Source organism: Felis catus, chromosome D1 (genome assembly GCF_018350175.1).
Source record: "Felis catus isolate Fca126 chromosome D1, F.catus_Fca126_mat1.0, whole genome shotgun sequence".
Lineage (NCBI taxonomy): Eukaryota > Metazoa > Chordata > Mammalia > Carnivora > Felidae > Felis > Felis catus.
This window is the reverse complement of record NC_058377.1, coordinates 94,059,797-94,082,035: the sequence shown is the minus strand read 5'-3', so window position 1 is coordinate 94,082,035 and position 22,239 is coordinate 94,059,797. Positions and strand designations below refer to the sequence as shown.

General features: G+C 35.0%; 1 protein-coding gene and 1 non-coding gene across 4 annotated transcripts in view; both read left to right on the top strand.

The window, feature by feature from the left end:
• The window catches only part of LRRC4C (leucine rich repeat containing 4C), a 1,352,261-nt gene that overhangs the window by 314,617 nt on the left and 1,015,405 nt on the right, over positions 1 to 22,239 (top strand). The gene's annotated exons all lie outside the window — the stretch shown is intronic.
• LOC111556892 lies at positions 6,990 to 7,096 on the top strand. The gene has a single exon (XR_002736598.1). It is a non-coding gene; the product is annotated as a U6 spliceosomal RNA (small nuclear RNA).

The following is a 22,239-nucleotide window of genomic DNA, read 5'->3' as shown; positions in this document are numbered from 1 at the left end:
CCTTGGGTTGCTTCCATATCTTGGCTGTTGTGAATAATGCTGCAATAAATATAAGGGTACATGTATCTTTTGAAAATAGTGGTTTTGCTTTCTTTAGATAAATACTCAGTAGTGGAATTACTGGAGCATATGGTAGTTTTATTTTTAATTTTTCAAGGCACCTCCATACTGTTTTTGATAGTGGCTACACCAGTTTACATTTCCACCAATGGTGCGTGAGAGTTCCCTTTTTTCCACATTCTCTGCAGAATTTTTTTTTTTTTCAACGTTTATTTATTTTTGGGACAGAGAGAGACAGAGCATGAACGGGGGAGGGGCAGAGAGAGAGGGAGACACAGAATCGGAAACAGGCTCCAGGCTCTGAGCCATCAGCCCAGAGCCTGACGCGGGGCTCGAACTCACAGACCGCGAGATCGTGACCTGGCTGAAGTCGGACGCTTAACCGACTGCGCCACCCAGGCGCCCCTGTCTGCAGAATTTTTGTTCCTAATATGTTTGATACCATTTTGGCTGGTATGAAGTGATATCTCATTGTGGTTTTGATTTACATTTCCCTGATGATGATTGATGTTGGACATCTTTCCATGTATCTATTGGCAATCTGGGTGTCTTCTTTGGAAAAATACTTACTTAGGTCCTTTGTCCATTTATTAATTGGATTATTTGTGTGTGTGTATGTGTGTGTATGTGTTTTATTTATTTTTTTGTTTTGATGATTGATGTTGGACATCTTTCCATGTATCTATTGGCAATCTGGGTGTCTTCTTTGGAAAAATACTTACTTAGGTCCTTTGTCCATTTATTAGTTGGATTATTTGTGTGTGTGTATGTGTGTGTATGTGTTTTATTTATTTTTTTGTTTTGGGGTCTTTTTTGATGTTAAATTGTAGAAGTTCTTTCTAGATTTTGGATGTTAACCCCTTATTGGGTGTGTCACTTTTGAATATTTTCTCCTATTCAGTAGGTTGCTTTTTTTGTTTTGATGATGGTTTCCTTTGCTGTGCAGATGCTTTTTATTTTGTTGAAGTCCCAATAGTGTATTTTTGCTTCTGTTTCCCTTGTCTGCAGAAAAATTTCCATAAATATATTGCTAAGGTTGATGTTCAGGAAATTACTGCTTATGTTTTAAGAGTTTTATGGTCTCAGGTCTCGCATTCAGGTCTTTAATCCGTGTTGAGTTTATTTTTATGTGTAGTGAAAGAGAGTGGTACAGTTTTGTTCTTTTGCATGTAGGTGTTTAGTTTTCTCAACACCATTTGTTGAAAAGACTGTCTGTCTTTTCCCCATTATAAATTCTTGCCTCCTTTGTCATAGATTAGTTGCCCATATAATCATGGGTTTATTTATGGGCTATCTATTCTGTTCCATTGGTCTATGTGACTGTGTGCCAGTACCATACTGTTTTGATTACTGCAGCATTGAAATATCTTGAAATCTGGGATTGTGATACCTCCCGCTTTGTTTTATTTCTCAAGATGTTTTTGACTATTTGGGACCTTCTTGGGTTCCATAAAAATTTTAGTATTCTTTTTTCTAGTTCTGTGAAAAAAATATCATTATTTTGATAGGGATTGCATTGAATCTGTAGATTGCTTTGGATCTTATAGACACATTAATACTTTTAATTCTTCCAGTCCATGAACATGAAATATCTTTCCAGTTGTTTGCATCACTTTCAATTTATTTCATCAGTGTTGTATAGTTTTCAGGGTTTAAGTCTTTCACCTAGTTCATTAAATTTTTTAGGTGTGTTTTATTCTTTTTGATACAATTGTAAATAGGATTGTTTCTTAACTTTGTGCTACTTTATTATTAGCATGTGAAAATATAACAGACTTTTGTATATTAATTTTGTAGCCTGCAACTGAATTCATTTATTAGTTCTAAGAGTTTTCTGGTGATGTCTTTAGAATTGTCTGCATATGATATCATATGATCTGCAAAGAGTAACTGTTTTATTTCTTCTTACCAGTTTGGATACCTTTTATTAATTTTTCTTGTCTGATTCCTACAGCTAGAACCTCCAATACTATCTTGAGTAAAACAATAAGGGTGGACATTCTTGTCTTGTTCATGACCTTAGAGGAAAATCTTTTAATTCTCAATACTAAGTATGATATTACCTGTGTGTTTGTCATATCTATCTATATCTATATCTATCATCAACATCATCTATATCTATATCTATCTATTCCTAATATATTTTTTTTATTGTCCACTGGTAAAAGCTTACCTGTTTTCAGGTATCAAAAAGTAACTTTTTTGTTTCTGTATCATGACATATATAGTAAATATAAAGAAAATATTTTCCATTTATCTTTGAATTTGGGGTATTAGCATCTGGTATAAACTGGTTAATATATTTCAGCAAGAGTGAAGACATTTTATTTTCCCACAAATGTTCATTTTCACTCGGTTAAAGAAAACCTATGTTTTTATTCAATGAGCAGGCTGAATACCTCTCTTCCATACTCCTCAATAAACATATTTGTTCATTCTTGGCAGACAAATCAGAAATTTTGTTAAAACATCATTGAGTGTCATATATGTTATCTAATATCTATCTGTTATCTAATATTACTGAAATAGTAATAAGAAAAATAAAAATACCGTCAGACTCACTACTCTGATGTTTTCAGTAATTCTTCTAGAGATAGGTCCAGAGTTTGAGAAGGTGGCTGTTTTTTTTTTTTTTTTTGTGAGAGTTTAAGAAATAAAGAAAAAGGAATATATCAAAGAATTAATTTTCTTTAGTCTTTGGGGACTGACGTCTCAAACTGAAAGAAGTTGTTTTGGATTTGATCCTACTTCTTGTTTGTAGGCCTCAAAAAAGAAAAAAAAACAAAGGCATATTATAATTTGTCACCAGGGATAACACTTGTATTAGAAATAGGAACACGGGGGCCCCTGGGTGGCTCAGTTGCTTAAGCATCTGACTTCGGTTCAGGTCATGACCTCATGGGTTGTGAGTTTGAGTCTCTCTTCCAGCTCTGTGCTGACAACTGGGTACATGGAGCATGTTTGCGATTCTGTCTCCCCCTGTCTGCCCCTTCCTCGCTCATACTCTGTCTCTGTCTCTCTGTCTCTCTGTCTCTCTCTCTCTCTCTCTCTCTCTCTCTTTCCCTCTCTCTCAAAAACCAAGAAAGTTAAAATAATCATAATAACAAAAAGAAACAGGAACACAGAACAACCACTAGGGCCTTTTTTTAATGCAGGGGTCTCAGCTGAGGTACTGCAGCTTCTGCAATGCAAAATCAGCCTCTTAGAACCTGAGCCCTGCATTTCTGCCTCTCTGAAACTTTAAAAAATATTTGCCATTTAATAGAAATGTGTAGGATACAGCGATCATCCCTTAATTTTCACCTTATGTTAGCTTCCCACCCCCCGCCCCCCACCCGCCTATACCGGGCTTTGAAACAGAGTGATCTACAATCTTACGGGAACCGTGGGATTTTGAATTGTTGACTGATTTTTGCTTTAGGAAATCTCGAGTCAACATTAGAGTAGGTCTGGCAGGTACAGCTAGCCCTGGCTCAGGTGTTTCTTATCATATGTCACCTCTCTGGTTACCCACTTGAACAGGACTTAGAGAAAATAGTGTTCCACCTTGACCATAGTTATCTAATTGAAATCGTTCCACCCAGTCAATCACAAGCCAGAATGACTGGACCTTAATAGAAAGAAATTGGTCAAACACTAGGTAAATAGATAAAATCAAAAGGCAGATTGAAGCCGGTAATAGTTGATATAATGCGATATTTGATACTGTGTCATCTACAGAAAGTGTTGGTTTGAAAGTCACCGTTACATACTAAGTTTTCAGATCTTTTTTGTGTGTTTCAATACATCACTTGTTCTGAACATATAGACTTGAAAGTATCTGTGTATTTTTTCTTTGTCCAGTTTTTTATAATTACAAAAATAAAAATAGAACACTATGCAATTTCTCTAAAAGAAAAATAAACCATCTAACCCCCTACCAACTAATACAACTGTACTTCCAGTTAAGCTTCTTCCCTTTCTTATCTTTGCCCACGTGGATAGGTGTTCTACATCACTGAATGACAGCAAACATATTTCTTTATTTTTTTAAATGTTTCTTTGTTTTTGAGAGAGAGGGAGACAGAGTGCAAGAGGGTGAGGGGCAGAGAGAGGAGACACAGAATCTGAAGCAGGCTGCAGGCTCTGAGCTGTCAGCACAGAGCCCGTCACAGGGCTCAAACCCACCAACCATGAGATCGTGAGCTGAGCTGAATTCGGACGCTCACTGACTGAGCCACACAGGTGCCCCCGAATCACAACAAATATTTTGTGTCCTGTCTTGTTTCATCTCACATTGCATGACTAGACACCAAAATATCAGGGTGGATCATACATGTTCTCCAATGTCATTAAGATTTATAACTTTATTTTGAATGGTCATAAAATGTACATAAAATATCATAGTCTCACTAAAAGTTTTAACAGTACCCCTATTTTTTGGATATTTATCTTTGCTCCAATTTTCTACTATTTTAGATAATGCCACAAATGCTTTCTTCCCCCACCCCCCTTCAAATTAGTTATTGACAAATCACAGGATGAAAGAGTGTGGTTCTTTCATGGCCTTGAATATCTATGAATCATGTCAGTTTGCAATGTTGACAGCCAAGTCCAAGTGTACTCCAAGCAGATAGATGTTATATTTTTAATGCATTTGTTATTGTCATCACTGAAACTGTAGGGCTAATTTAGTGTTGTAAGAGGGATTGTTATAGTCAGACCTTAGCCTACTTAGAATTGCTAAGAATTATATTCCTTTAGTCATTGCTACATTAATGATTAAAAACATTTTTAACTTCATATACTCTGCATTATGATTCAATTACCCTTATCCTTGTTAATTCTGTTCCTCTGCTATAATAGTTATATTGGGATATATTATGAAACTTGTAGAGCCATAAATAGTCATGGATCATATTGTATTCTGAAGAGTGAGTTCTGTTAGAATATAAATCCAAACAAAAAGTGAAACAAGCACATTTTAACAATAAGGAAAGGGGACAATATTATATAATAATTTTTTTCCTCTGAAAATCCTTCTGCTTTTAACATTCTTACAAATTAAAATATATTATGTTTTAATGATCCAATGGAAATACATCTTTAAGATAAATCATTTTGTCACTCATTTACTCCTAAACAATCATTGTTTTCCTAGAAAATACATCTAGTGTAGAGATGAATGAAATTACAGGTCAGAGTTGGTCAATCTCAAATCACAGGCAGAGTGAGCCATTGAGAAACCCAAGCCTCACCTCTTTTTTTTTTTTGGTGTGTGTGAAGTTGTTTTTTCTCAGGCTTTGTGACCTGGTTTCTTGAGACCAGGCCCTTTGTTTTTTTCTTCACATGATTTTTGTTTTTGAGGCTTAAATATTGGACCAGAGCCTGGAAAATGTGGGTGTGACCAGTACATTCTCTCTTTAGAGATAAATTAGTAGTTTACTTCAATATAATATGAGCACTAAGAATAACTCCAAATAGAGTATTCAAGTTGGCCTGGGTTTAGTCTTTTACTCCACCTTGAAGGTTTTGAAAATTGAATATCTGTGTTCCTATTCTATTCAGTGAGGACATCTCGCTATAATAGTGAAAACACTAAGTTTAACTGGATCTCATTTTACAAGGCCCAAAATGTGTGTGTGTGCACATGCATGTGTGTGTTCATGTGTTTGTATGTTTAATAACATTAGTGAAGTTTTCAAATTATAAATTACTATGTGCTTATTATAAAAATGTAATATTAAACTGTACAGAGAATAAAGTGGAAGTTTTCTGGTCCTTTGTTTCGCACCACAGTTAATCAACATTAATAATTCTATGTACATTGTTCTAAAGATGTACTATGTGTATACGTCAACACAACTTTGGTGTATCATACAGTCATGTGCTTTTCTTCCATTCAGTAATATTCCATAGAACATCATTATTACCTCATTATAATAATACAAAGTCGTAGCATATAATATTGAAAGCATAGGTAAGTATAAGAAAAAAAAGTACCTGTTTTTACGTTACCATAATTTTACTCATTTATATAATTTTAATAACTTTGGGATCATACCATATATATTGTGTTATAATATGATTTTTTTCTCAGTGTATTTTGAACATTTATCACAGGTTTAAATGTTCCTCTATGATGTGAAATATTCTGCTTATTTTAAAGTTATACCTGAATTTATTTAGCTCATCTTCTGTTGTTGGATATTGTTTGTTTTCACTATTTTTTTAAATAATGGAAGAAATGCTTGCACAAAAAGCTTTATGCATTTGTTTATTGATTTCAAGTTTTCCTAAAATCGAAATTGCTAACTCAGAGCATTTGAAACCTGTTGAAATATTACTAAATGGTACAAAGGATCAGTGGAGATGGTGCGTAAACCATGGGATCAGGTGTAATGTTACTGAACCACCAACTGAAGATAAAATGGTTACAATTAACTGGCGTAACTCTGGTTAACCACTTGTCAAAATGATTGGCTAAGTTTCTAATGAAATGATATTAAGTATAAAATATACTAAAATATTACATTGTTTATAAAATATTATTTATTTAAAAATATTTATGCCACCTTCTGTGTCATTCTGTGTATCCCCAGGATAGACTAGAGTATGCTATAATAACAACCTGCACGTCTCAATGACTTAAAAAACAAAGTATCATTTTATTTTCTTTATGTTACCTTTTGCTTTGGTGTTTGTAGTACTCCTCTTCTTTATTTTCACTCCAGGCTATAGAAGCCGTTTTTGTTTGGCTATGACAGGTCTTGTGGCACAGGGAAAAGAGGTGGTGGAACCATAAATACTCTTGAACTTGTGTTCAGAAGAGACACACACTAGTTCTTCACAACCCATCAGCCAAAGTGAATCAAATTGCCATTCCTCATATCAGAGGGTGGAAAAATAAAATTATTTCACTGTGAGAGGCAATATAAGCTACATGGTGAGTGCTCGCTTCGGCAGCACATATACTAAAATTGGAACGATACAGAGAAGATTAGCATGGCCCCTGCACAAGGATGACATGCAAATTCGTGAAGCGTTCCATATTTTTGAGACTCTTAAAAACTGAGAACAAACTGAGGGTTGATGGGGGGTGAGAGGGAGGGGAGGGTGTGTGATGGGTATTGAAGAGGGCATCTTTTGGGATGAGCACTGGGTGTTGTATGGAAACCCATTTGACAATAAATTTAATATATTAAAAAAATAAGCTACATGGTGAAACACACTATGAACATGGCAGAAATGTTCAATTTTCTCCCATGGAGTAGGAACAAATATTCTGAATCAGAATAGAATCTACCACATCCTGGTTCTGGAAGGGGTCCAAAATTGGGAAGGGACTTTGACCTGTTCCAGTGCGATATTGCCATGCTAGTGCAAGCCTCCATTTGTTCCAAAGCCTAACAAGCCTTTGTTGTAGAGGTAATACATGAAATGAATGATTCCATATGAAGAAATTTCTAAGTGTTCAGTATTTAAAGCATGCAACCTTTGTCTTACCCACAGGTGTTTTTATAAATTATAACCCCCCCCCATGTCTTTTTTTCCTGATTGCTACTGTATAAGAAAGCAATCACATTGTAAGAAAGGTTAGCAGGGTAACTCTACTCAAATTAAGGTCTGTACAAAGTCCTGTGTCTATGGTCTGTGTGTGTGTGTGTGTGTGTGTGTGTGTGTGTGTGTGTGTATCTAGAAGTGCTCTTTGCAGTTTGGGGAAGAGGGAGACCTCTTATAGACCTCTGAAATTTTTTATGATGAAAATTCTTCCAGTATTTGTGTTGATTACGAAACCATCTCTTTCTACAAAATCTATTTTCTCTATGTTTCCTTTCTAATTATTAGGAGCAGTTCCAAATAAAACTGTAATCTCTGGCAAAACGTTACAACACTAAATTTTGCAGTTTAAATGTTTCATAGTATATCAAGAGATTGAATATGACCCAATAATAAATGGACAGAAGAGCTGAGATTCCTGGCATATCTTCAGACACAAAATGGCTTTGTGCCATGAGAACAAAACTAGAATATCTAGTCATTTGTGTATATGGCATGATTGCTGACTCTTAGGTTTTATGTATCACCTTTGTGTGCCTCGTATAACACAGTAATCTATCCAGTTCTTGTATCTGAAGTCATTTGTACCTCACATCGTAATGCTCTTTCCTTCCTAGGTGGTAAATCTTATTTCGTGACTCACATTGTGTGGCATGAATACTGGAAAATCTAAAAGACTTTAAATCATGTTTTTAATGTGCTTGTACCTTGCTATTGCTACCCATAGAAATTTCCTTTTCTCTTGCACATGGACATGTTTTCATGGAGGTAAATTTATTTTGATTTTAGCTTCATTTCACACATAGTATTGCCGATTACTTTGTTTTCTGCTTGCCAGGTTTTTGCAAAGTTGACATTAAAGGTCTTCCATATCACTTGTCAGGTAAGATAGCAGATACTTTGTTGCTTGGTAGTGCTGGCCCCTATTCTTCTCAGGGTGCAGGGCAAAGTAAATTCAGGAACTTCAGTGGCAGAGTCTCCCCATTGTCTAGGTCTGAGGATATTGATGATGCTTCTTTTTTATTGAATTATACTAAGGCCTTTGTACATTTTAAGCTCTCTCCATGCACTGAGCTCTAAGGTCATGGAAGGGTGAGTATAGCTACAGTAATATAGTTTCCTCCCGGGAGAGAAGCTAATGGGGTAGAAAGAAGGGAGAAAGGAAAGATGTCTCATTAAGCTTGTTCTGCAGGCTAATGTAGACAGCTATAATAGAAACTTCATTGCCGGTGTTGGAATGTGTTTCAGTGGTTTTCAAGTTCCCTGGCCAGGAATATGAATGAACTTGTAACATATGTTCAGTGGTTTCCCTACATATGAGTAGTATATATTCAGGAACAAGCACAGTGATGTTCAGTGCTCCCCAGGAAGAATGGAAGCCTTTTGTGTATGTCCAGGATGGAGAGCCCTTAGATCATACTCTCTACATGTCATTTATTCACTGCTATGTCTCAGGAACTTGCTTGACTTACTGCTTATTTCTCTTTGACTTCTCAAATTGATTATTTTGTAACAGCCAGTACCACAAATTTGTACCGAAGGGCTAAGAATGGCTATAGTTTTCTCCATTTCCAGCTTTTTAACCATTACTCTTCCATCAGTACATTAGAAATAAAATTCCTTTGAAGCTCATATTATATTAAGTTAATCTCTTTTTCCTCATGTAGGAAATCTTGTTTATTTATTGGCTTATTTACTGAAGTTTGGTATGAGGCCCATTGTCTCTCTCTGTACCCAGATACCATTCACCATTCTGATCAAACTCACAGAATATTCACGAAAAACACAACACCATGTCTGTATTGTTACTCAATAACCATTAACATGGTAAGGGAGCTACTAATATATTTTGATGACTCACTGTCATGAAACATAATAAAATATGTGACATAATTTTACTTGTAAAATCTAAACATGTGAATGTAAGAATACAGTTACTATTTTTTTTTTTTTTGTTTTATCCTCAATACACCTGATTTTTAAATGTCACTTGTACTCATTTGCTTGTCTTGATTTTATTTCTGGATTTAATACTGTTGTCCAAGCAGAATGCTTCTGAAAAATACCTAGTTCCTTGGTTTCTGTGATGCCATTTATAATCATCCACTCAGGCTTTCATAACCAAAGACTACAGTCTGGATGATTTCAACAACAAACATTTATATTTATGGCCATCTTCTTGCAGGATCCCTTTTCTGTTTGTGTGTGGAGAGAGAGAGTGAGAGAGAGAGCGAGAGATTTTGTCTCTTTCTCTTACAAGTACACCACTCCTATCAGATCAGGGTCCCACCCTTTGGACCACATTTTAAACCTTAATCACCTCTCTGGAGGCCCTTTCTCCAAATATAGTCATATTGGGCGTTAAGGCTTAAATATATGGTTGGCAGGGGATGGGGGGAGCATAATTCAGTCCAAAGGGCCATTCTTCACAATACAAATTTCTTAACTTCCTGTGAGAGTTTCAGTTCATTATGCTTATTTTAAAGATAGGAAAATGGATTACCTAAAGACTATCAGTTAAGGGTTGCTCTTCACTTATGTGTAAGAGATTATATGCATAGTATCTTAGCAGAACAAGGAGTTTAGTTTTCTCAAGTAATAGAAATTCCAAAAATAAGTCCAGACCTGATATAGTGACCAACAAAGTCATCGAGAACTTAAACTCTTGTTCATGTCCAACCAACTATGGTAGTGGAATGGTATTTATTTTCATGGAATCTTATTGGATACAATATTACTATTACATCAGTAGATTACTATTACACTATCTACAAATAGAGACTCCTTTATTTCTTCCTTTCCAGCCTGTATATCTCTTATTTCTTTTTCTTGCTATATTGCACTGGCCAAGACTCAAAATACTATATGAGATCACAGTGGTAAGAGCGCCTCCCTAGTTATTTAAAATAAGCAAAAACTAATTTGAATCTGTTACTTTGATTCTGAATTTGCCATTACTAAGCTATTCTTTTTCCCTTTGGGATCCAAATATACGAAATTTGGCTTATTGAACCAAAAACTTAAGAAATCCATTATCTCTGCATTGCTACCATTTGTGTTTACTTCTCCAGGTATCACTGAGTAAAAAGGCATTGTTTTTCATTGGCACTGAGGTCACAGTGGTGAGACAGATAGATTAAAAATAAACAAACAAAACAAAATGACAAAACCAATAAAAAAAACCCAGATTAACCCCAATTCTCCTCTATTTCTAACTTTCTGAGAGTTTCATCATATGTATGGATTTTGTCAAATATATTTTTCTAAAGTAATTGATATGATTATGTGATTGTTCTTCCAAGGCCTATTAATATGATACATTATATTAATTGTTTTTTTTAATATTAAGCCAGTCTTGAATCCCTAGAATATAGCCTACTTGGTCATAGCATAAAAGTATTTTATATATTGCTAATTTCTATTAGCTAATCTTTTTCAAAGGATTTTTTGCATCTACATTCATGAATGATATTGATTTATAGTTTTTTGTTTTGTTTGCCAACTGTGTTTGTCAGGTATCAATGTAATACTGACCTCAGAGAATCATGTGAGAAGTATTCTATCCTCTACTACTTTCTTAAGGAGTTTGTGTAGAATGAATGGAAATTGTTCTTTAAAGTTCTCTTAGACTTTCCATCGATACTACTCCAAGGATTTTTTCTTTTTAAGGATTTTTTATATTTTGATTTCAATGTCTTTGTAGTTATAAGGCTATTCAAATGATATATTTCATAATTGGTGATTTGTTTTGGATTGTGCATTTGAAGGAATTGATCTACTTTATCTAATTAAATATTTATCTGTGTAGAATTGTTTATTCTCTTAATATCCCTGTAATGTCAACATGGTCTGTAATGATATTCACTCCTTATTCCTGACTTTGGCAATTTGTGTCTTCATTTCTCAGTTTGGCTGGAGGTTTGTCAATTTTACCGATCTTTTAAAATAACCAGTTTTCTGTTTCATTGGTGTTGTATATTTTTCTGTTTTTAAGTTCATTGATGTATGTTCTTATCTTTCTTATGTCCTCCCTCCTACTTTGTTTTGGTTCATTTTTCTCTTTTTCTTCTAATTTCTTTCTTTTTTTAAATTTTTTATGTTTTATTTTATATTTGAGAGAAAGAGACACAGAGCACGATCAGGGGAGGGCGAGAAAGATGGAGACAGAATCTGAAGCAGGCTCCAGAGTCTGAGCTTGTCAGCACAGAACCCGACCTGGGGCTTGAACTCTTGAACCGCACATGAGATCATGACCTAAGTCGAAGTCGAAAGCTTAACTGACTGAGCCACCCCGGTGCCCCATTTTTCTTCTCATTTCTTAAGGTGGGAGCTTATATTATTAATTGAGATTTTTTGTTTCCTCGTATAAGTATATAGTGATATAAACTTCCCTCTTCGACTTGTTTTCACTATGTTTTACAAGTTTTGATATTTTGTTTCTCATTATCATGTGGATAAATGTACTTTTGGTCTCCATTGAGCAATACATAACTTTGCCACTTGTATTATTTAGAAGTGTGTTGCTTAGGGGCACCTGGGTGGCTCAGTTGCTTAAGCATCTGACTTCGGTTCAGGTCATGAACTCATGGTTTGTGTGTTCGAGCCCTGCGTTGGGCTCTTTGCTCACAGCTCATAGCCTGGAGCCTGCTTCAGATTCTGGTTCTCCTTCTCTCTCTTGGCCCCTCACCTTCCCATGCTCTGTCTCTCTTTAAGACTTGGAAGCTTTTCTGGTGTCTCTCTGTTATCAATTTTTAGTTTGATTCCATTATGATCAGATAATACACTATGCATAATTTCAATATCTTTGAACTTCTCACAATTTATTTTATGGTTCACAATATGGCCTATCGTGGTAAATCATTCATTAAACTTTAAGGAATGTATATTCTGCTGCTATTGAGGAGAGTGGACTATAAATGCTGATTAGATCCTGTCTGAAGGTGGTATTGCTGAGTTCTTCTGTATCTTTGCTGATTTTATATCTAGTTGTTCTCTCAATTGTTGAGAAATAGATTTTGAAATGTCTAAGTATAACATTTCATTTGTGTATTTCTCCTATCTGTTCTATCAGTTTTTGCTCACATATTTCAGAGCTCTGTGTTTGAGGCATGATTCCTATGTGTTCTTTGTAAATTGACCTTGAAAATCACTTAAATTCTTTTAGTTCCAGTTTCCTCTTCAATGAAAGAACAATGATGGAAAGAAACATGCTTAAATCACAGGGTTACTGAGAGAATCAAAAGATGTGAAAATATGGTCTGAATTGTAATGTGTTAGATTTAGTGTCTAGAGGTAGTGTTATCAAATGGGGAGGGGAGATAATATTATTAATAACAAAATAATGTCTTTATCTCTCTTAAGAGAAATAAAGTCTGTGCCCTATTATTCCCCCACCTAGAAATATAACACATTTTCATTAATTTATTGGGAGTCCAAAATATACATAAAAATATTAGTGAATGTCCTCTTACCATATTAGGTGAAAAACGAGATTAATAGAAGAAAGGTCCTATACTTAAACCATGGAGCACGTGGGGATTTGAGATGTTATAACACAGAGAAAATATTTTCAGTGTAACATTTGAATTTAAGAACACAGACTAGAATTGAAAACTCAAATGTATGCTAAAGTCAGTATTTATCAGAAGTGAATATAGTTGGCCATATGTATATATGAATGAATGAATGGATTATTAAATGAAAGTAACAATGACTTCTGGTCGGTGTAAATAGTAATTTATATTCAGCCCCTCTTTTTAACATTTAATAGTGACTTCAGAGAACCATGGGGAACATTAAAAGGGAGACTACTGCTAAATGACGCAACTACTAAAATGTAATGCCCTCAGAGAATGCAGGTCCAATATGACAGGCAGAATTATTAAATGTCCCGCATGATTCCCATCTTCTGATACAGGTCTCCTGTGTAAGCTTGGGAACAGGTTATCTTGAACTGTGATGGGATCTCAACCTGTGATTAGGTTATGTTATACAACAAGGTTGAGGGAAGTTTGTGGGTGCAATTAAGATTCCTAATCAATTGACTTTGAGTTAATCAAAATGGAGATTAACCTGGGTGTGCTTGATCTAGTCAAGTGAACTCTTTAAGGGAAGGTTTATGCTATCCCCTAAAGAGATTCAAAGCAGGAGACACACTCTCCTGCTGACCTTGAAGAAGGAAGCCAACCATGAGTTCTACAGCTACAAGTAAATGAATTCTGCTAATGGGAGTGTAACCTTAGAAGAAGGTCTAAGTCTCTGATAAGACCCCCCATATCTCACTACCATTTTGACTTGAGCCTTGTCAAACCCCCCAAAAAGAATCATGTGCAGATTTCTGACATACAGAATTTATGATATTGTTCAGATATTTGACTGGAGATAATACTTTGTGATGGAAGCTCAACTGTTTATTAGGATGAAATATCTTGAAACAATGTGTTTACTAACTGGTGATATAATCTGGAGAAAGGATTGTTTTACCCTAATCCTAGTTTCCTTCCCTATCTCCCTTCAACCTCTCTCTTAACCTGTTGACTTTCTTTGCTGAACTCCCAAATTTTCCACCTTATGAGGCCTGTATACTCTCTATCCCCAGTTCTTGAATCAATTCGTATCCAGCCAGGCAGTCTGAGAACCTCATTTCTAGCCAGTGTCATTTCTAGCCAGTGTATAGGGACACTAGCTCTTTTTCTTCTAGTGTGTGAGAGTTTATAAGCTGGAATCATATTAAATGCTTTGACACAAATAAAGGCTAAAATGAAAACTAGACCTTGTCAAGCCTTGGTTCTTACTCTGTATCCTCGAATCCAATGTATTTCCTTTAGACAACTATTATATGTTTCAGTCATTCATTTGCCTACATGCTTACTGACTATTGCCTCCTCATAGCTTGTAATGTCCATGAAGACAAGGACTGTGTCTCTTTTGTTATATGAATAACTAGAGCCTAGGAAAGAACTTGGCACAGAGTAGATTAATAAGTATTTTTTTCAATGAATACCCTGTCATTTAATGTGCCTGGTGTGTGTTCTGGACTTCCTTCCTCTGTTGAGTTCTCCCCCATGTAATCAAAAGGTTGCTGAACAAGTACAAATCATAGCCTCAGGCTTAAGGTATTTATAATTTAGCTGAAGTGAAAGGGAAGTCATTAATAAGAGCCATTCAAAAAACCAGAAAGATACATACAGCACTGAGAATGAGTACTAATGAGCCAGGGGAAGGATTTATTCATGTGGTCTGAAGAAATCAGGGACAGCTTCATACACAGGGAGGAAAATATGCACTCCTAAAATATTGGGTCAAGGTTTAGGAAGAAAGAAATATCTGGAGTAGAAGAGATGACCTTATCAGTTGATTCACAAAAGGTTTACAGTAGGTTAAACTTTCCTCAGCATGTGTATTTATGCTGACTTTATTATTGTTATTGCTGCAAATAGTTTCTAGATAGTTGTGGCTATATGAAAATCTAGTCAGACATTCGTGAGGATAATGTTCTATTGCAAAAAAAAAAACCAAATATCCCTATGTTTTTCATATGTAAGTCCATTTCAGACCTTTGCTTTTCATCTTTGGAACTAAATATAGCCTTTTTCACCCCCCCCCCACACACACACACATACACTGCACACAAACACCACTCCACTGTCTTGTGTTTGGGTGTGACTTGAAGATTCTGTCCTGTCTAAAAAACAGAAATATGCACTAAGTACCAATATGATTTTCCTTGATGTCATTCTGTTTATGTAATAACCAGACCATGACCAACTTCTTTAATGAGATTTAATGAGATCCATTGGCTTGGTTTAGACTTATCAGAAACAATGATATTTTATATTAATGAAAATTGTTAGGTTTTATTTCCTGTCATTAATTTAATTCTCATTTTGTTGTTACCACTGCTCGTAGAACAAAGGAAAATCCATCAAAATATCAATTATCAGTGTTTCAAGCCTCTACCGACATCTAGTAAATAAAATACGTAAGTTTTATTTTACCTTGTGCTAGTTTATTTTAGTATCAGAACTTGGGTATGGATTTTCTAACTGATGTGATCATCTCCATTCTTTCTTTGTTAAGGAACAGGACCCTTTTCTAATTTCTAGAGCCATACCGCACAGACACACACACACACACACACACACACACACACACACACACGCAGAGTTAATAATGGAAAAGAGTAATGACAGTTATAGAAGTAAAGTAGTTTTAACCCACTAGGACAAGATGGCACCCAGTCTTTATTTGTACCAACCCTATCAGAGCTCTTACTGGAAGATGAAAAATATAACCCAGGGAGTCTCTGAGGAGGATCATCCTTGTAAGCATATATATTCCTTCTGTTTGATTATCTGTGCTGGCTCAGTCTAGTGCTCAATTGTCTTATTTTCAAGCATAAAAATAAATATATTTTCATATCCATTAAAAGGAAGTCTTCATTATCTTTTCGTGATTTAACTCAATTTCAAATTTAGCACTTAAGTTAAAACTAAACCAAATAATATTAAGGAATATTTCTTTATTTTTTATGAAGTATACAATTTTTAGAAACACTTCCATGGACTAAGAAAAAGAGAAGTAGTGTGGGATGGGACAAAGTGATGCAAAATGGGAATCTGGACACATGAGGGTAACTCAACTGTTCCTTGCAACTATGCCTCTTGCTCTTCAAAAGAGATTGACCATGTGATGATTGAGCTACAGAGGATCTGTTGCATGGTTTGCTCCCTCTGTGATAACAGAGTACAAATATGCATGGACATTTATCAGAAAAGAGATAAGTAAAATGGGAAAATCTGCAAGAACCTCAGCATCTCCCACTTGGGAACCATGTCTCTCTTGTAGGACAATCTTCTCCAACCTCCTCCCCATAGAATATGTCACTTCATCCTCTGGATCTCAAGCATGTTATTATTGTTGTTCTTATTTTATTGTGTTAAATGTATTTGTCCACCTGTCTGTATTCCCTACTGGACTGTTAGCTCATTGAAAGATAGGATAGAGTCTGATTAATTTTTAACATCAGTATCTTTATTTGTTCTTTGTTTATTAAGTGTAACATTTTAATTTAATTTAATTTTTTTTCATTTATTTATTTTTAAATATAATTTATTGTCAAATTGGTTTCCATGTAACACCCAGTGCTTATCCCAGTAGGTGCCCTCCTCAATGCCCATCACCCACTTTCCCCTCTCTCCCACCCCCCATCAATCCTCAGTTTGTTCTCAGTGTTTAAGAGTTTCTTATGGTTTACCTCCTTCCCTTGCTGTACCTTCCCCCCCCTTCCCCTCCCCACTGGTCTTCTGTTTATTTTCTCAGGATCCACATATGAATGAAAACATATGGTATCTGTCTTTCTCTGCCTTTCTCTGTGAAGTGTTATTTCACTTAACAGTCTCTAGTTCCATCCACATTGCTACAAATGGCCAGATTTTATTCTTTCTCATTGCCAAGTAGTATTCCATTGTATATATAAACTACATCTTCTTTATCCATTCGTCAGTTGATGGACATTTTTAGGCTCTTTCCATAATTTGGCTATTATTGAAAGTGCTGCTATAAACATTGGGGTACAAGTGCCCCTATCCATCAGCACTCCTGTATTCCGTGGGTAAATTCCTAGCAGTGCTATTGCTGGGTCATACGGTATATCAGTATCTTTCTTAGAATCATTCTCAACAGTAGACATTTCAAAATAAATTGTACTTGTTGAGAGGTGACACTACTGATCTGCTTCTAGTAGTCTGTGAATTAAAGTTTCTGTTTTACCCAGTTTCATTCATGAAGATATACATGTGCAGATTGATGGATGGATGGATGGATGGATGGATGGATGGATGAATGGATAGATGGATCCAAAGATAGATTGAATCTAGATGAGGCTCACTGGGTGATGTCTGCATGCCAGACATTGTGGTAGGTATTTGAGTTAAATCAGACGATGTAATTATTTTTCCTGTGGCCTCTTGCATTTGTTCAACATAAGCTCCAAAGTATAATCTGACATTTGGGAAAGAAATACCCTTCCTGTTAGGTGGAACTAAATGTCTTATTAAAGCTCAAATCCCCTGTCTTGGCCATGAGTTCACACTAACAGAATTGACTTATCTAGACATTTGAAATATTTTGTGTTTTAATGCTATTTTCAGGTATACTAAAAAAAAAAAAAAAGAAATGAAGTACATCAATTGCTCTTTCCAACAAATCGTGTTGGGGGGAAATAAATGGTTTTAATAACTTGTAACTAAGGTTGGTGTTCAACTAACACATATCCAAAACCCTTCCCCAGGAATTCAGTCACACACCTTGAACTGACCTAAAAGCTCTTTGTGGTATTGGCAGATTAATTGTAATGAGGAGAATTTAATACAGAATAAAAATGTAACTGTCTATGGGGAGGGCTGCTGGAGACAAGTGCCTGGAGCAGAGAGGCTGGACAATGAATTTTTCAACATGGATAATGAAGTGTGGTGTCAGCGGAAGTCAGTGGTAATTAGCAATATGTATAATAGGATGAGCTTGGGTAAGCTTGTCATCTCAAACTTCCAAGTGACCAGCAGCACAGGTGAAAGGTGAAGTGCATAAATGTCATTCTTACCCTTTGATAGGAGAAAAATATAATTGTGAAAGATGTGGTGAGAACCTATGAAGCAGCATGAGGAGAACCTTTGGAACACAATATTCACTGCTTTCATTTGTGTATTCATTTCTCATATAAAATGTGCTTTCACAGAACTGTTTCCATAGTTATAGCAATCTCCATCTTTTTTGTATTCCTGATTGTTTTATCATTGTATAGATAATTTGAGTACATTTAGTAAACTTGGGAAGAACAGAATAGAAAGTAAAAATCCCTCCAGTTAAAGATAGATAATTATTGTTAATATTTTGGCATATTTTCTACTAGGCAGTTTTTATGTGAAATTTACTAACAATTGCACTCATACCATATTTACAATTTTATCTGATTTTCCATCTAACGTTTCAGCAGTTTTGAGCAGTTAGCAGCAATGTTATAACTATAGCTAATTTTCACTGTGGTTACTCTCATCTAAGCACTGTATGTATTATGATTCAGTTACTACAACAACCCTAAGAGGCAGATACTGTTATTATCTTCACTTTAAAAGGGGGGGGGTGGATTGAGGCATTGAGAAGGTATCTTTCTCAGTGTCACACGGATAATAAATACCAGATTTGGTAGTTTATACCAAACAGTCCAATTCCAAAATCCCTGATCTCTTACCTTGTACATTAGATCAGAGTTCAGCAGACTTTTTCTGTAAATATTTGAGGCTTTGTAGATCTTATGGTGTCTGTCTTTACTGCATTATGCTATTTAAGAAAGATGATTACAGATGAGATATAAATGAACATACAATACGTATATGAGCATTTCTGTGCCGCAATAAAATTTTATGGATGTTGTAACTTTGATTTTGCTATAGTTTTCATTGGTCACAAAATAATATTTTTAAATGTTTTTTTTAACATTTAAAAATGTAAAAACTATTTTTAACTTGAGACCTAAACAAAACCAGGGTGCTGATATTAGTTTGTGGATACTTTCATTAGATTCTTTGATGCATTATTCACCATCAGGAGCATTTCTAGTGCTTGAATATTTAGGTTGTTTCAAACATAATTTTTTTTTCAAAGACAAATTGACCAAGTTAAATGGTGCTATGATGAATATCTTTGTGCATAAAACTTTTACTATTTTTATAGTATTTTCTTATGTATATACTTTTTTTTAAATTTAATTACCTGGAGCTCATCACAAATATACTTCTCAATCCCCATTACCTGTTTCACCTATTCCCCCAGCCACCTCCCCTCTGGTAACTATCAGTTTGTTTTCTGTAGTGAAGAGTCTGTTTCTTGGTTTATCTCTCTCTTTTTTCCCTTTGATCAACTGTTTTGTTACTTAAATACCACATATGAATGAGATAACATGATTTTTATCTTTCTGTACTTATTTTGCTTAGTATTATACTCTCTAGCTCCATCTATGTCATTGCAAATGGCAAGAGTTTATTCTTTTTTATGACTGAATAACATTCCATATGCATTAAAATATGGATTGATGAATTTATAAAGAAGAAATTGTGTGTGTGTGTGTGTATATATATATATATACATATATATATATATATATATATGGACATATATATATTCATATATGGTCCTTATTATGTTGAGGTGCATCCTCTAAATATACTTGGTTGAGTATTTTTGTCTTGAATGGATGATGTACTTTGTCAAATGCTTTTTCTGTGTCTATTGAAATGATCATATGGTTTTTATCCTTTCTTTTATTGATGTGATGCATCATTTTGATTGATTTGTAAATATTGAGCCACCCTTGCAATCCAAGAATAAATTCCACTTGATCATGGTGAATTATGTTTTTAATGTATTGGATTCAGTTTGCTGGTATTTTGTTGAGGGTTTTTGCATCAAGGTTCCTCAGAAATACTGGCATATAGTTCTTTCTTTTTTTTTGTGGTGTCTTTTTCTGGTTTTGGAATCAGGGTAATGCTAGCCTTATAGAATGACTGGAAGTTTTCCTTCCTTTGCTCTTCTTTGGAACAGTTTAAGAAGAGTAAGTATTAACTCTTGCTTAGAAAAGATGGGTAAAATTTGCCTGTGAAGCCATTTGGTCCTGGACTTTTGTTTTCGGGTATTTTTTTTTAAATTCAATTTCTCTGCTAGTAATTGGTCCATTCAAATTTTATTTTATCCTGCTTCAGTTTTGGTAGGTCGTGTATTTCTTGGAATTTATCCATTTCTCCTAGGTTGTCCAATTTGTGGGTATAGTTTGTTCAGAACATTTTCTTACAATCGTTTGTATTTCTGTGATGTTGGTTGTTATTGCTCCTCTATCATTTCTGATTTTATTTATTTGATTTATTTTAGGGAAACAAATCCTGGTTTGGTTGATTTGTTTTGTTATTGTTTTTGTTTTAGTTTCTATGTCATTTATTTCTGTTCTAGCCTTTATTATTTCCTTCCTTCTCCTGGTTTTTCATTTTGTTTTTGTTCTTTCTCTAGGTCCTTTAGATGTAAGGTTAGGTTGTTTATGCCTTTTCTTGCTCCCTGATATAGGCCTGTCCTACCATAATCTGTCCTCTTTGAACCACTTTTTCTGAATTTCAAAGGTTTTAAACTGTTGTGTTTTTATTTTTATTTGTTTCCATATACTTTTTAATTTCTTCATTGATTTCCTAGTTGACCCATTTACTGTTCTCGTGGTTGAGTTCTAATTTCATGGCTCTGTGGTGAGAAAAGGTGCATGGTGGGGCACTTGGGTGGCTCAGTCAGTTAAGTGTCTGACTTTGGCTTAGGTCATTATCTCACGGTTTGTGAGTTTGAACCCTGCCTCAGGCTGTCTGCTGTCAGCATAGAGCCTGCTTTAGATATGCTGTCCCCTCTCTTTATGCCCTTCTTCCACTTTCACTCTCTTAAAAATAAGTAAACATTAAAAAAAAAAAAAAGAAAACGTGCATGGCAGGACTTGTTTTGTGGCCTAATATGTAATCTATTCTGGACAATGTTCCATGTGCACTTGAGAAGAATGCGTATTCTACTGTTTCATGATGTTCTGAATGTATCTATTTAATTCATCTAGTCTTGTGTGTCCTTCAGAAGCATTGTGTCCTTATTGATTTTCTGTTTAGATGATCTTTCCATTGATGAAAGGGGGTGTTTAAGTCTACTATTTTTGTATTATTACAGATTAGTTCCTTTTTATGTATGTTATTAAATGTTTTATGTATTTGGGTGCTCTCATGTTGGGTGCATAACTATTTACAATTGTTATATCTTCTTGTTGGACTGTCCCATTTATTATTATATAGTGTCCTTCTTTGTCTCTTGGTACAGTCTGTTGTAAGGTCTATTTTGTCTGATATAAGAGTTGCTACTTCAGCTTTCTTTTGACATCTATTTGCATGATGGATGTTTTTCCATCTCACACTTTCAATCTGCAGCTGTCTTTAGGTAAAATGAGTCACTTCTAGTCAGCATATAGGTAGATCTTGCTTTTTACCCATTCTGTTACCCTATGTGTTTTGATTGGAACATTTAGTCCATTTACATTCAAAGTAATTGCAGATAGATATGTATTTATTGCCATTTTATTACTGGTGTTGTGGTTGTTTTTGGAGATTTTATCTGACCTTGTCTTTCTCTCTTACATGTTTTGCTCTTTGAACCCATTATTTACACATCTCTTCACATTTTAGGTTAATGGTGTCATATTTTACCTCCTTTAATTTCGTGGGCTCCTTGACTGATTATTTACAGAAATAATTTGTTTTTGCTGCTTTTTGGTTTTTGCTTTCCACCCAACGAGTCCTCTTTAATATTTCTTGCAGGGTGATTCAGTGGTCATGAACTCCTTTAATTTTTTGGGGGGTGGATGTTTATCTCTCCTTCTATTTTGAATGATAGCCTTGCTGAATAGAGTATTCTCGGCTGCAGATTTTTCCCATTCAGCAATTTGAATAGATCATGCACTTATTTCTGTCTTGGAAAGTTTCCACTGAAAACTCCCTTGATAGCTTTATGGTGTTTCCTTTGTATGTGACTGTCTTCTTTTATATTGCTGCTTTATTTTTTTTCTATATCTGTATT